Below are 14,460 nucleotides of genomic sequence, written 5' to 3' on the forward strand. Positions count from 1 at the left end.
TGGTCGTGCTCGTATCATGATGAAAACACGAGATAAGGAGACATGAAGGAAGCTTGGAGCTTGGTCGGTTATGGAAGTTGTCGGCGCAAGAAAGGGAACAAAGAAGATAAGATAAGAAAAAGTTGAAAGAAAAGTGAAAAGGAAAGGAAGATAAAAACAAAAGTGAGATTTTGTGGGGGAAACATTAAATACTAAGGTGGGGCTGGGCGGGAAGAAAACAAAAAGCAAGAGTAAATTTTTTTTTTAATCCTAAGTAAAAGTGAAAAATGAAAAAGTTTCATTCCTTTTACTATTCAAGTTTGCCGCCCAAATTTTCACAAGCTTCCACCATACACTTCATGTGCTAGGCATGTGGAATATCCTTGCAACAAAAATAAAATAAAAGTAATTAATTAAAAATAAGAAAGACTAAAATAATGGCAAAGTAAAAATTATTTATGCACAGGAGTAAATTTAAAATGTCATGGCATCCTTAAGATGCTGGGCCAGTATCGATGTCATGCAAGAGAAGTGCCGACTTGTCACGCAATGGTGGGACTCCCTGGTAAGCCTTTAGGCGCTGGCCATTGACTTTAAAGATAGACCCATCGTCCATGTTCTTGATATCAACAACACTATATGGGTAAACATGGTGGACTTCAAATGGTCCCAACCACCGTGACTTTAATTTGCCTGGGAAGAGTTTGAGCCTAGAGTTAAACAACAATACTTTCTGGCCCTCATGAAAATGTCATGGAAAAAGAATTTTGTCATGCCACTTCTTATTATTTTCCTTGTAAAGCTTGGAATTTTCATATTCTTGCGCTCGAAAATCCTCAATTTCATTCGAAACTCCTCCATTTCATTCAGATCGAGCAATCGTTTTTCCCTATCAAGTTGCGCGTCGAAGTTTAGTTTCTTTATTTCCCAGATGCCTTGTGTTCTAGCTCAACTGGGAGGTGGCAAGCTTTTCCATATACCATCTTGAAGGGAGACATTCCTAGAGGTGTTTTGAATGTCATCCTATAGGCCTAGAGTGCTTCATCGAGTTTTGGAGACCAGTCTTTCCTTCGAGGGTTCACCACCTTCTCAAGGATTTTCTTAACTTCTCGGTTAGATACTTCAGCTTGCCCATTTGTTTACGGGTGATATACCGTGGCAATCTTATGTCGCACTCCATATTTCTGTAATGCCTTGGCAATTAGCTTATTATCAAAGTGGGTGCCCTCATCACTGATAATGGCCCTTGGTACTCCAAATCGAGTGAAGATGTTTTTGTGAATAAACTTGAGCACCGTCTTTGAGTCATTCCTCGGTGTGGCAATAGCTTCAACCCACTTAGACACATAGTCCACCGCGAGCAAGATGATAAATCTCCAAAGAAAGATGGGAATGGTCCCATGAAATTAATGCCCCAAACATCAAAGAGCTCTATCTCCAAAATATTTTACAGCGGCATTAGTGTCGTTTGGAAATGTTTCCAGTGCGCTGACAGCTATCGCACGCCTTGCAAAATTCGTGGGCATCCTTAAATAGTGATGACCAATAGAAGCCTGATTGGAGGACCTTTACAACAGTCCTCACACCTCCAAAATGCCCTCCGCAGGGTGTTGTGTGGCAATGGTGTAAGATATCACGTTGCTCTTATTCGGGGACACACCGTCGAATCATTTGATCGACACATTGCTTGAACAAGTACGGGTCGTCCCAAAAATAGAACTTGGCATCATGTAGAAACCTCTTTTTTCCCTGGTTGTTCAATTCATAAGGAAAAACACCACTAAAAAGAAAATTAACAAGGTCAGCGTACCACAGAATTACCGTGGCATATAAAATTTTCTCGTCAGGGAATTCTTCTTTAATATCAAAGATGTCATGGCATTCTGAAATGTTCTCTAGCCTAGATAAATGGTATGCAACCTGGTTTTTAGTACATTTCTTATCAATGACCTCTAAGTCGAACTCCTGCAGCAGTAATATCCACCTAATAAGTCTAGGCTTGGCATCTTTCTTGTTCACTAAGTATTTTATAGCGGAATGGTTAGTGTGAACTATGACTTTGGTGCCTATCAAGTATGGCCTAAACTTGTCAAATGCAAATACCACGTCAAGTAATTATTTCTCAGTAGTAGTCTAGTTTAATTGTGCCTCATTCAAGGTACGACTAGCATAATATATAACATGAAAGATTTTACCTCTACGCTGCCCAAGAACAACTCCCATAGCAAAATCACTTGCATCACACATTAATTCAAACGGTGCCATCCAATCTGGGGGAACTACGATCGGTGCAGAGATAAGTCTCTTCTTCAGCTCATCGAATGCGCCATGGCATTTCTGATTGAACACGAACGGTTGGTTCTGTTGCAACAGGGTGCACAAGGGCTTGGATATTATGGACAAGTCTTGATGATTCGTCTATAAAATCCAGCATGTCCAAGGAAACTCTGAATGCCCTTGATAAAAGTTGGTGGGGGTAGCTTCTAGATCACCTCGATCTTGGCCTTGTCTACCTCAATGCCTTTTGCAGAAATTTTATGGCCTAGAACAATGCCCTCAATTACCATGAAGTGCAATTTTTCCCAGTTCAGCACAAGATCAGCCTCCTCACATCGCTTCAGTACCTTTGCTAAATTGTCGAGGCATTTTTTAAAGTCATCTTCGGAAACAAAAAAATCTTTCATAAAAATTTCCAGAAAATCCTCAACCATGTCTGAGAATATGGCTCGCTTGCAACGCTGAAAAGTTGTCGGGGCATTACAGAGTCCAAAAGGCATTCTGGGAAAAGCATACGTGCCATAGGGACACGTGAATGTTGTCTTCTCCTGGTCCTCTGGTGCGATGGCAATTTGATTATACCCCGAGTATCCATCCAAGAAATAATAAAATGCATTGCCAGCAAGTCGATCAAGCATTTGATAGATGAACGGAAAGGGGAAATGACCCTTTTTGGTGGCCTTGTTAAGCTTGCGGTAGTCCATGCAGATTCACCACCCAGTGACTGTGCGTGTAGGTAACAACTCATTGTCTTCACTCGTCACCACGGTCGTGCCTATCTTCTTCGACACACATTGGACAGGACTTACCCATGAGCTATCTGAAATGGGGTATATTACTCCAGCGTCAAGCCATTTGAGAATCTCTTTCATCACAACTTGTTTCATGATTGGATTTAATCTTAGTTATGGCTCTACGGATTTGCCGTGGCATTCTTCCAGCAGGATCTTGTGCATGCAGATAGTTGGACTTATTCCCTTCAGATCTGCCATAGTTCATCATAACGCTTTCTTAGGCTATGACAAAACACTTAACAAACTAGATTCTTGGTTAGGAGTAAGGGCAGAGGAAATAATCATAGGCAAAGTTTCATTACTACCCAGATAAGCATATTTAAAATGTTGTGGCAAATTCTTAAGTTTTAAGGTATGATCATACTGCAATGAGGGCTTAGGAAGAACAAACTCTTCAAAATTCAAAGGTTCGAAATGTGTACCTGGGCTAGCTTTGAGGAAGCTAGCCTGCTATTCCTCGGTAGAAAATCATTAGGCTCTCCAGCCTTTAAGTCTTCAAGTAGCCTCTCATCAGGGTCCGACTGAATGAAATTGTCTTGGAAAAATTGATTTGTTTCCTTTTCAATTGATGTATCTACTTCAAAAATGCTCTGGCATTCTTCAGAATCATCAATGTACTTGAGAGATCAGAAGACATTCACAGTGACATGTTGATCGGCCACTCACATGATCAATTCACCCCTCTCGCAGTCGATGAGAATACGACCGGTAGCTAGGAAGGGTCTCCCCAAGATTATGGGTGCTGCGGCATCGACCTCACAGTCCAGGATCAGAAAATCGATAGGAAAAATGAATTTGTCAACCCGCACGATGACATCTTGGATTCGCCCTTCGGGATGAACATGCGAACGATCAGCTAATTGCAAGATGACAGATGTGGGTCTCACATTTCCTATCCCAAGCTTCACGAAAATTGACTTAGGCATCAAGTTTACACTCGAGCCAAGGTCACATAGTGCCTTCCCAACAAATTTGTCTCCTATGAAACATGGGATAATAAAACTGCCCGGATCGTGTCTCTTTGGTGGCAGCTTGCTTAAAGAATAATAAAATTCTTTTGCCGTGGTAATTGTCTCGTACTGCTCAACCTTTCTCTTCTTGGTAACAATTTCATTGAGGAATTTAGCATATGTAGGCATTTGTTCCATAGCCTTCAGAAAAGGAACATTTATTTGAAGTTGAATCAGAATGTCAACAAATTTTCTGAATTGAATATCTTCGTTATGCTTCTTCAGTCTTTGCGGAAAATGAGGTGGGGGTCTGGCTTCCTGTACTGACGGGGTGCGAACAGAAGTTGCCTCGGCATTTTTATTTGCCCCCTCAATTTCTTTACTTGATGAACCCTCATCCTTGTCCTCTTCCTCTAGTGCTTCTTCCAGCACTTTTTGCTCAGCTTGCACGGTTATAGGGGGTAAATCATCCTTTAGTATTCCTCCAAACTTGTCTTCAACATTAATTTGTGTACCACTTCGGAGAGTTAACGCACTGCAGTTCTTCTTGCCATGAGGTTTGGTGACTTCAGTGTCACTCGACAAATGTCCTGGTCTGCGTTTTTGTAATGCCATAGCAATTTGACTAACCTTACTCTCCAGCGCCCTTAATGATGAACTATGGCTCTGAAGCAGGGCTCCTTGATTTTTTATGGAGGTCGCATGGTCTTACAGCATTGTCTTTGTTGTTTCAATAAACTCTTGTATGGTGGCCTCCAAATAACCGGTGTTTGATGAAGATGGTTCTCCCTTGTTAGAATTATGCCATGACATATTCGATTAAAATCCCTGGGAGTCATTGAAATTCTGCTACCGAGCTGGTTGATGAGCATTGTTGTTTCCTTGATTTCCCCACGAAAATTTTGGATGTTGATGCCATCCATGATTATATGTGTTGGAGTAGGGGTTGTTGTTGTTGCCTCGAGTGAATTTGCCTACAAAGTTGATGGATTCTTGATTGGTCGGGCAGTCACTCTCATTATGATTGTCATGTCATAATAAACATACTGAATGGGTTGCCTTCACTTCTCTCACCTCACTTGGCCTTTGCAAGTTCTTCAACATGTTGGTGATAGCATCAAGTTGGGCAGACACCAAATCTTTAGAATCTAGCTCGAAAGCTCCATGAGACTTTCGCTCAACTCCAAGCCTTGTGGATGGGAACTGATAATCATTAGTGGCAATCTTATCCAGAATGTCAAATGCCTCTGCTAGTGATTTGTCAAGCAGCGTCCCATTTGTCGAGGCATCTAGTATCATCCTCGTGGGCGCGTTGACTCCATTGTAGAACATCACCACTTGTGTCCGATCTTGAAAACCATGATTTGAGTATTTGCGAAACAATGCCTTGTATCGATCCCAGTACTCATACATCGACTTATCATTAGCTTGACGAAAGGAAGCAACGTCGTTCCTTAGTTGGGTGTTCATGTTCGGAGGATTATACCGCAGTAAAATGTTTTTGTACAGATCAGCCCATGACTTTATTGAACTCGCTGGAACGCCACTCAACCAAGCCCTTGCTCAGTCACGCAAAGAATATAGAAATATCTTTAATTTCAGAACATCTTCGTGCACCCCTTGTTGGCGAAAAAAATCACACACCTCCAAGAAGTTAGGAATATGTTGTCTGGCATCTTCATAGGGCATGCCCCTAAATTACCCTATGGAGTTCAACTTATTGAACATGACCGATTTGACCTCGAAGTGGGCTGTCAGAATCTCTGGTGCCACAATTCCAGGATTTAAATCGTCTAAAGTCGGGTTTAAGTGATCACGAATGACAAGAGGTCTGGGTGCATTCCCAACAAATGGATTTGCCTCGGCATTCTGATCATCCTCATGACCAATGCCTGGATTTCCAATTTGGTACATGTTTGCACGTTGAACACATCTTCTTCTCCTAAAGAGCCTCTCGATCTCAGGTTCAATTGGTTCTAATGGCTCGTCAGGGTTACTTCTGGTCATACACCACGAAATCTGTAAAAAGATAAGAAAAATAATAAAGTAATAGAAAAGATATATAAACAAGTAAAATAAAAATGCTATGACAAAACAATTTAACTTCCAGTTGCCAACTCCCCGGTAACGGCGCCAAAAACTTGTTCGCTGTTTGTGAGTACTATAAATGAGTGTGGATATATGTGCAAGTATACACAATCGAACAAGTAATACAGTGATAAGTTGAATATCGTCTCCATAGGGAATTGGGGAAATCAAATAAGTTTGTCAAGGCACTTTACTTTGTCACCTAAGCAAAGTTAGTGATGGTATGTATAAATGAGAATGTTGTGGCAAAATGGAATAACTGATGTGAAAATGGAATGGTGGTAGTGTGGTTGCAATTGAATATGTCATGGCAAGTTGGATGAAATGTCGTGGTAATTTCAATTGTGATAAGTACAACCAAATGGAAATGTCATGGCAAAATAAAATGTAAATACTAGATTTAAAATGTAGGACTTCAGCTTTCTCACACGACAAGCAGCTATGAGAATAAGTGATAGGAGTCACTAGGAAAATATAAGTCTATTTCTCTGAATGGTCTTCCTTCTATGCCTAGTATGCCCGACAGAGTCTACTGAGGTGCCATATGCTATCTCTAGTAAGGGACTCGGCAGATTACAGATGCCCTGGCAAAACCGATTGGCGTAAACCCCTGCAGTGATCCTATTGGTCTAGATAACAGGATATGTCTCGACAATACCTTTTTGCGGTAGCATTAACATCTAACCTATCATTCTTTCACAGCTCCTTTTAGTCGAATGAAATTCTAACATTATCTCTAAGGTGGATTAGGCCTAGTTACTACCTAGAATCCCTTGTTTATGTAGTTCTTCCCTAGTTTCTCTCGAATACTAAGGATATTTTGCCAAGGCATTCTCTCGAACCCTCAAGACCTCCTAAGGAAAGGATAATCTCGTAGCTCCAATAACCTTAAGGCATTAAGTCTCATAAACAAAACATATTGAAACATAGAAAAAATAACCATTCATTGAAATAAAACTTAAACATCCAAGTGAACTCCCACCAAATAGGTTTAGTTCATGGTGGGGATCGAAATAAATAAGCACAAAGCAAGTTTCATCCATTCCTTACAACCCAATAACAAAATATGAAAGCAAAGAACTAAGGGGAGAAGAGAAACCCTTCTACGTGCACTGCCCAATGCTTCCCTCGGCCACCAAGAACTACTCCCAGTGAACTGGCTCCTCTCGGATGCTCAGGACGCCACTCTCTCGGGCTTGTCAAAGAGAAATACCACGGCAAATAGGATTGACGAAGAAAGATTAGACCTTCTCTCTCTAACTTTAAGCTCAAATCTGAGTGGAACTAAATTTTTCAACAATATGGCTTCATCCTCTATTTATAGGAGAAAACTAATCCTAGGACTTGGTGTTGACTTTCTTAGGAAACCCTAAAACCATGGTTAAGTTACTTGGGAGTCGGGCAGAACAGGCTATGATACAGTCTAGGTAGTTGGCTGAGTGACCGACATAATCCCGTTACAGGCTCCCAAGGACAGACAGGATCTGCAGGGTCAGGCGGTGTCATCAGCAGGACCGACGGTTGCAGTACCGATCCCTCTAGGAGGATCTTTGAGGTGGATTCCTCAGGCAGAGCTCTTGAAAAGTCGGACACAGCTGGCTTCAAAAATATCTTCTCTCATTTTAAGCACTATCGAAATCCCAGTCAAATTTGGCAATTTCATTTTGCTCAGCAATCTCCTTAAGTCACGTTATTTTCTTTCCTCTTATCCTCACTTTCAATTCTTGCACATCATCAAACAAGCACCTTTCCCATAAGGCATCACCGCTTTAAAAATAAAATGCCGCGGTAAACTGAATTCTACCACATGCAACTAAATGCTTCTAAATGCATCTACATGGTCCTAAATGAGCTATTAGACACTCAATAACTTAAGTGAAAAGGTCCCAAAATGTGACCTTTTTACGGAGTTATCATAGGTTCCCAAAATAAGTGTACACAAAGGAGAAACGACTCTAAACATATCCTCTTTTTCTACATTATTTTTCTTTTCTTGATATTTGCTTGATATTGGCTTGATATTTGAATTCTTTTATACTGAAACATTTTCGATGTTTGATTTTTTATTATTATTGTTTGACATTGCATGATCATCATAAATAAGTGTTGATTAACCAAGTAATCATTATAGTAGGAGAACGACCATTAAAATGGAAAAGTGTTTTCATAACAAGGAAGATCACAATTTGGTAGTCCGAGCTTGGCATTTTGCTTGGGGATTACGTATCGCAAACCGCTTTCGTCTATGGATCTCTCTTGTAAAGATGAAAATTCTTTTGGGTGAATGGAAATATTTTTAAAAATGATTACTTTTGGAAATCGATACTTTTTGCATTTGTTTAAACATTTTCACATTTTTTTGCATCTGCATTTGCATATTCGCATTTTCCATGGTATTCATTGAAGCATTTTTTAGATGCATTAATCATAGAATCTCGGGTTTATCTCGTGGAGGACTCTGAGAAAGTGTTTCTAACTGTGCAAATTCGTTCACACGGTATTGAGAATGGAAGCCAAATTTGAGAAGATGAAGAAAGAACTAGAAGAAAGTTTGTAAAAGATACAGACAGAGTGGGAAGTTAAAATGGAGCAGGCGCAAAAGGCCACCATGGATTGTATTTTGCAAAACCAAAGCGACTTGGTTGATTAGTTTGTAGCCAAACTGACTAGGCTCAACCAAGAAAGAGGTAAAGAGAAGATTCTATCAACCTGTAAAACCTCTGAAGGTGTGAGTGCACATGCAAATCCACCGATACACATTTCTCCCCACAGGCTTCGAAGCCACCAAGTAGGCTTCTACGCCACTAAAACTCATACAACCGTATTAGATTCTCGGGGTAACCCTATTGATCACAACATGCCAAATTCTAATGCAATGAAAAGAGCCAACAATAGGATCCCGAAGAATTTAAAATAGTGGTGCAGAGAGACATTTTAGAGAATGAGAGGACATAACTCTCACAGTAAAATGGATACAACAAAACTAGTCCTAATTCCTGACTTGGTGCTTCCATCCAAATTCAAGATGCCCGATTTTGAAAAATACAATGAAAACAATTGTCCTAGTGTCTATCTCACGATGTTTATTCGAAAGATGATTGGGTACACCAGCAGTGATTAGATGTTGATCCACTGCTTCCAAAATAGTTTGAATGGACCCGTTTCTAGGTGGTATAACCAACTGAGTCATACTCATATCCGCTCTTGGAAAGATTTGGCTAGTGTTTTATGGGCCAATACAAGCACATAATTGATATGGCCCCTGATCGAACAACACTGCAGAATATGGAGATGGAGAGTGATGAGAGCTTTCAACAATATGATCAACGATGGAGGGTTGTCGCATCTCAAGTGCATCTACCAATGACTGAATGAAAGTTCATCACTCTATTCATCAATACATTGAAATCTCCATATATCAACTACATCATTGGAGCTGCCACGAAGAGTTTCTCTGACATCATCATGTGTGGAGAAATGATCGAAAGTGCAGTCAAGAATGGCTATATATGAGGCACTAGCCATACTAACAATAAGGAAAGAGCTGAGATTAACATTGAGGGATATTATCTAGCTAGTTTGGGGACCAAACCTCATAAAGTATTCCGTGAAAAGACTCACATCAATCCAATCCCAATGGCGTATGAGGAATTGCTCCCAACGCTAGTTGAGAGGAACCTTGTGACTCTTGTTCAATCGAAACCAAGTGAGGCCCCATATCCTGAAGGCCATGATATTAACACCATATGTAGCTATCATATTGGGAGCTCAGGGTATACTATTGAGAATTGTAGGACATTGAAGAGCAAGGTCCAAGATCTAATCGATTCAGGGGCATTAACGTTCAGTGTGTGATGAGGCATTCTGATCGGAAGTCGGCTGGGGCATCCATCAGAAGTTTTGTTAGATTCTCATGCATGTCATCTTATTTGAACTTGTTTTTCTATATATGTATATGTGAATATTTTAAGTCACTTAACATTTGAACATTTTCAATAAAATGCTTCATTCTTAGGAAATGAACAATGAGCAAATTTTAATCTTGAAATTCTTTGAATATCATTTTAATTAAAAGCTTTTTAATAATTGAGGATGTAAATCTTTGACAAATGATAAGATTAAACCCCATTAAAACAAAGACCCCTTGATCCTAATCTAAATACATCAGAGTGCATACTCTTCCCTTGAAAGAACCAAGATAACTCTCTTCTCGTATGTACAGTCATTCATTTTGGCATTCAGGTATGTGTTAGGAACGGACAAAATGGGGCAACTAGAACATGAGATTATAAAACTAATTGGTTTCTACTTTTTTTGATGACATTCAATGATGATTATGATCATCTTTGATGAATCTAGTTTAGGCCAGTTGCTTGGAAATTGAACTCTAACGATGAGATTTTCTGACCTTCAACAAACACTGAGGCTATAACAGGTTTTCCTTAGTGCTTAAGAAATGGAATCCGTATACCCAGAATATATATATATATATACACACACACACACACACACACATACACAATAAAGCTGAGCTATTCAGCTAAAGCAATTGGTTATAGAGGAAACTCGAAAGCCCTGACTTTATGAATAGATTACGTTCAAACCATGACATTGATCGGGTACTTTGCAATTCGGTGTTTGCTCCACTATGGTTATCAAGTCGAAGACTTTGTAACGACATGAATCCTTCAGCTAGCCTGACAAAGGCATTTATAATATATATGTACAATAAAGCTAAATTCAACCAGCCGAACATTAGCAAATTAATTCAATTTTACTAAATAAGGAGTTTCAATAAATATGGACTAAGGGAGTTGAGGAACACCTGTTATAGTCAAACTCACACGAGCACTTAGAAATCTTATTTTAGACCGATATTTATGCACTACCTTGACTAGATGAGTCTACGAAGCTTGAACAAATGGAATATTTCAGAGAACTGAAATAGAAGTGTTCTAAAGACTCTAGCAATTGACTATGCTAGTTGCGACATTTTGTTCGCCTTCGGTCAAAATGCCTAAACAAGAAAGAGGGGCATGCTATGACCGAATCGATGAAACAAACCTTAGAATTTAGGTAGCCTACCTCAAAACCAACCTGTCAATCTTGATATTTGTCAAAGATTTGTAACTATCAAAGATTAAAAGAACAATTGATTCTTTTGATATTTAACGAACTCATGTTTTATGATTTATTTCAATTGTGAAACCTATAATGAGGCAATATTTTTCAAAATTCCTTTTGATATTTTTCAAAATTTTGAAAATCCAAAGGAATAAAAACATTTTCAAACAAGATAAGTTCTCTCGAAGTATCTTGGAATTCAACAAATATCTCTCTGAATCTTATAATCGAAACTGGGGCAAGAGAAGCTAAATTTTTTGGGCAAAAATTTGATGGTGCAAGGAACACAAATTGTCTCAAGTTGAGGTTTGCAAGAGTACACCCTGATGGAAATGAAGACAAACTGAATCAAAGATAGAGTGAAGACTACTCTTGCAACTATTCTTCTTCCAGGTCGAGAAAACATACATCAATACAAACATACATCAATACAAACATACATCAATACAAACATACATCAACACATACATACATGATACATGAAATTTGCATCGATCTTTGCATAAAAAATTCATCATCATGTGCAATAAACACTTTGAGTTTCCCTCTCTTGAGTACAAATTAAATAAAATACAAACTTCATCTTGACATCCTATAAACATCCAAGATTATGCAGTCATAAATATATCATTTCAATTTCTCAGGAAATAAGAGCTCGGAAATAACCAGATGTCTTCAACCTGAAAGAACAATGACATCCACATATTAGACTTCCTAAAGTCAACAATCAGATCTTCTAAAGACGTTTCCTCAACATGCAAGAACCGATAGACAAACTATGAGCTCTTGAGATTATCTTATTAAAAAACAAAGTGTTGTCTCGCTAGAGACAGTTTTCTTAAAAACAAATTTTGTCTCGCTTGAGACAACTTTCTCTTAAAAACAAATTATGTCTCGCTTGAGACATTTTTCCAGAAAGTTTGAAAATTTTAAAACAAATTTCGTCTCGCTTAAGACATTTTTTCTCTGAGATACAAATTTAAATTTGTTGTACTTGAAACAAAATTAATCTCACTTGTGATTTTCAAAATCAATTCGTCTCGTGTGAGATAATTACCCCTTTAAATACAAATCCTGAAATTGTTTCCCTGAAACAAAACAAACACCTTTGAGATTGTTTCCTTTGAAACAAATTTCATCTCACTTAAGACATAACCCATCTTTGAGTCTGTTTCTTTGGAAACAAAATTTTGTCTCTCGAGATAGTTTCTTTTGAAAACAAAGGTCTTTAAGTTTGTCTCTCTTGAGACAGTTTTTTTTGAAAAAAACCTTTGAGAATGTTTCATTTGAAACAAATATTGTCTCCCTTGAGACAATTTCTCGTGAAAAACATATCTTTAAGTCATTTCTCTTGAAACAAAGTTTTGTCTCCCTTGAGACAGTCCGAACCCCAATGAGCCCAACTCTGACCCAGTTACAAACAAAACCCAGTCATCCAACATCTAGCAAACCCAACCCAGTACCAAAGCCTACCAGCTGATCCAACCCGAAGCTACTCAACAGCCCAGGATCCGATCCATGATCCATAATCAACCCAGACTCAATTTAGACCCGATTGGAGCCTTAATCTGACCTGACCTAAAACCCTAAATATTAGGGTTTTTATTCAACAACCGTCACCGATTGCTTCCCGGTTGCCTAAGGCCACCACCGACAGATCTGCACCAAACAGTGACAAAACACTCTCCAATCAACAACCCATCAACAGTGAAAGAAATGAAAAAAAATCAAAAGAAATCCATTGATATCCCGATAAGATCGGGGCTTTATCAGAGGTAAGGTAGGGCACTCATGTCCTATTATCTCAACAAACAGACATCCATCACAAAGTCAGAGGGGGCAAACATAAATACCAGAGGAGATATATCAGAAATAGGGGATAAGAAAATCACAGAGTATTCGGGGTGAGAAGAAAACGTGGGAAGAAAAAAAAGTAAAAAAACCAAAAACCCATTCAAACTAACGAAGAAAAATAGAGAAAATAACCAAAGGAGAGAAAGAGAGAGCCATTACCTCGGTCGGAGGAGCGTCGGGAAGCTGAAGAGGTCACCAGTTTCTTTTGTTTCGACAGGTAAAGTCTTAAATCTAGGGATTTTGGAAAGGATTTAGGCTGAGTGAGGTTAGTTTTCGGGTTTAGGTTGAAAATGAGAGGCTTTGGGATTAATTTATTTGCTCCGGCCACCGTCGACCGCCGCGAGCGGTGGCGGTTGGCTCTCTCTCCGACGAGAGAGTTAAGAAAATTCTCTCACACTCTCTCTCTGGTTTTGCTTAAACAAGGAAAAATGAGGGAATGGAAAGAATAGAAGCCCGTTTTGGGCTTATATCATATAATCAAAACGCTGTCGTTTAGGGAAAGGGGCTTTTTCGTGTTTTGCAAATGGGTAAATTACGTTTTGGGGCTTTGGGTTTTAGTAATCTTGTATTTTAGCCACTGATTGTATTTTATTTGTTTTAGACTTTATTCTTTGAATTTATACAAGTTGTATTTTGGTCACTTGATTATTATTATATATATTTTGTGAAGTTTGAACATTGTTTTCGTTGTTTATGAAACTTCCATTTTGGTCACTGTTTTACTTTTGGTTTAATTATTCTTTGGCCTTCATGTTTCTGTTTTAATGCATTTTAGTCATGAGTATTATTTATGGGTTATTTTTATTTTTAGTACTTGTATTGTTTAATGTTTGTGATTTTAGCTCTGGTTTATTTGAAATTACTGTTTAGTCCATTAACTTTCTGTTTTAGTTATTTTAGTCCTTTAAATTTTTGTTTTTCCTTTTTAGCCCTTTTGGTTTCTGTTAATATCATTTTAGTCCCTTAAGTTTATACTTTTTTCTATTCTAGTCCTTTAAATGTTTGTTTTTGTTATTTTAGTCCTTTAAATGTCTATACTTGCTATTTAGACCCTTAAGTTTAGATTTTTATTGTTTTAGCCCCTTTAAGTTTATGTTTCTGCTATTTAAGTCTTTTAAATAAAATATGATTATTCCTTATTTTGTATATATTTCATTTTGTTTTCTAAATATGTAAGTGGGAAATTTCATTGTGCGGGAAATCTACGAACACATCTCCCAACTACAAGGGAATGTGTCTTTACGAGGATTTTTCGCATAAATGTTTGTGTTGTATTCGATAATTTTATTTGTTCCACGTTTATTTATTTCAAGTATTTTTCATCGTTTTTCACTTTTATTTTGTTTTATTTTATTTTATCTTTGCGAAAATTGCGAAATAACGTTTTGTGGGGG

Source organism: Hibiscus syriacus, unplaced genomic scaffold (assembly GCF_006381635.1).
Source record: "Hibiscus syriacus cultivar Baekdansim isolate YM2019G1 unplaced genomic scaffold, ASM638163v2 tig00111758_pilon, whole genome shotgun sequence".
NCBI classification, from domain to species: Eukaryota; Viridiplantae; Streptophyta; class Magnoliopsida; order Malvales; family Malvaceae; genus Hibiscus; species Hibiscus syriacus.